This window comes from Palaemon carinicauda, chromosome 19 (assembly GCF_036898095.1).
Source record: "Palaemon carinicauda isolate YSFRI2023 chromosome 19, ASM3689809v2, whole genome shotgun sequence".
Lineage (NCBI taxonomy): Eukaryota > Metazoa > Arthropoda > Malacostraca > Decapoda > Palaemonidae > Palaemon > Palaemon carinicauda.
The window spans coordinates 116,433,541-116,436,040 of record NC_090743.1 but is presented as its reverse complement, the minus strand read 5'-3'; the positions used below and the strand labels follow the sequence as shown (position 1 = coordinate 116,436,040).

The window sequence follows — 2,500 nt, the reverse complement described above, 5'->3', positions numbered from 1 at the left end:
GTTATATGCCAAGGGCAGCGAGGGTGGGTGTGTGTGGGCGTGGTGTTGGTGGGCGTGGTGTATGGGGGGATAGGGGGGGTGAAGGAGATGAACTCCCAGACAAGTTGAATCTTGGAATTTCAGAAGTTCAAACTTGCAGCGAATGTTTATATGTTGAACAGGCTGACATAAATCTCTGTTCATGGTTTATAGCCTATATGACAGATCTGTTAGTATATTATATCTATTAATCATTACGTCTCTTGTAGTTTATTTATTTCCTTATTTCCTATCCTCACTGGGCTATTTTTCCCAATTGTAGTCCTTGGGGCTTATAGTATCCTGCTCCTCCAACTAGCGTTGTAGCTTACCATTAATAATAATAATAATAATAATAATAATAATAATAATAATAATAATAAAATGCTGCGCCGTGGCAGAGTGGGTTAAGTCGTTGATGGACTGGTTAAGCAACGTTGGGGCTGGTCATTCGTTAGATGGGTGACCGTTCTCCTCGGCGTTGATCCTTTGGGAAAGGATCTTCACCATAATTTCCTCAGTCTACTCAGCTGTAAATATGTACCTATCCCTGATGGGGTAGGGTCCAGCTATGGGTTAAATAGCTAAACTCAGCAATGATGGAAAGAAATGAAGGATTAAACGATGACGTAAATGGAACCTCTGGCAACAGAGGAGCTTCGTCTGGCAGCCAGGTATTCATCCCAATTTAAGGGGAAAACGGTCAGGTACTTGGAGGTCGTCATCCAGCAACTGACCACCACAATGACAGAAACCAACAGCCGCAGACTGGAGCTACAGAAGCAAACCAGAGGAAGAAATGGACAAGAGAAGAAAATAAGGAAATATGAAGATGCTACATCAAAAGCAATCCGACAGTGAGAGGATATAGATGAAGGTTGGTCAACATCTGGAATGAGAGGAATAACACCCCCCAAGCAAAGCAGAGGCTGGCAGACCAAGTAAGGAATATAAAGACAAAGAAAGAGAGGAACTGGAAAGGGAAATGACACACAACAACGAATTACAAGAAGACGAACTGAGAAACGATGCCACAGAAGATGACAGAGATGATGACGTATCAAACAATGACACAAAAAGAAACACCGACAAAGTAACAGAGAGGACGGAATGGGTAGAAAAGATTAGACAATGGATGGAACCAGATACAGATAGAACAAAGATCCCCTCAAAGAAAGCCTACAACACTAAGAAATTAAGGGAAAAAACAAATGAGGTCAATGAAATAATGGGAATCATACACACCACCAGTATCACAGAAACAAATAACTTGGCATATGCAGGAGCAAGATTAGTAGAAGAACTGATGGGGATACGAACACCAACACCACCAACACAACAAACCCAACAGAAACCAAAACAGCAACCTCCTTGGAAAAGGTGACTGTAAAAGCAAATCATGGTGATGAGATCCGACTTGGGTAAACTGAAAAAGATGGCAGAAAAAGAGGCTAAGAAGCAAGAAAACAAGGGAGGAACTCAACAAGAAATATTAAATACAAGAGAGGGGACTAAACAACACAATAGGAGATGTAAAACAGAGGCTTAAGGCCAAAGCATATAAGATCCAACGGTACATTAACAGGAATAAGGGGTACCAGCAGAACAAACTATTCGGAACCAACCAGAAAAGACTATACAGCCAACTAAGAGGGGAAGACAACCACCAAGAAATCCCTGAAGCCAAACCAAGTAAGAGACTCTGGAAAAGCATATGGAACAAGCCGATATCACACAAAAAAACATACAAAATGGCTCCAGGAAGTCAAGGAAGAAGAAACGGAGAATAAAACAAAGATTCACAGACATCACGACAGACACAGTTAGACATCAACTAAATAAAAGGCCAAACTGGAAAGCCCCAGGTCCTGATGAAGTCCATGGATACTGGCTCAAAAACTTCAAGGCCCTACTCACACAAATAGCAGAACAAATCCAGCATTGTATCTCAAATCACCATGCACCCAAATGGATGACCACAGTAAGAACATCCTTAGTACAAAAAGATAGGAGTAAGGGAAATATGGCCAGTAATTACAGGCCTATCACCTGCATACCAATAATGTGGAAGTTAATAACAAATATCATCAGTGAAAGGCTATACAACTCCCTAGAGGAGACAAACACCATTCCCCACCAACAGAAAGGCTGAGAAGGAGGTGTAGGGGCACAAAAGACCAGCTCCTGATAGAAAAAATGGTAATGAAGAACAGTAAGAGAAGGAAAACCAACCTAAGCATGGCATGGCTTGACTATAAGAAAGCCTTCGACATGATACCACACATATGGCTAATAGAATGACTGAAAATCTATGGGCAGAGGAAAACACCATCAGTTTCCTCAAAAATACAATGTGCAACTGGAATACAGTATTTACAAACTCGGGAATAAGACTAGCAGAGGTTAATATCTGGAGAGGGATCTTCCAGGGCGACTCACTGTCCCCACTACTGCAAAATGGATGCTGGGTACCAACTCAAGA

The 2,500-nt window shown here is 41.7% G+C and overlaps 1 protein-coding gene across 1 annotated transcript in view; it reads right to left on the bottom strand.

The window, feature by feature from the left end:
- Positions 1-2,500, bottom strand: part of LOC137658337 (cuticle protein AMP4-like) — a 49,057-nt gene that overhangs the window by 41,415 nt on the left and 5,142 nt on the right. The window lies entirely within an intron of this gene.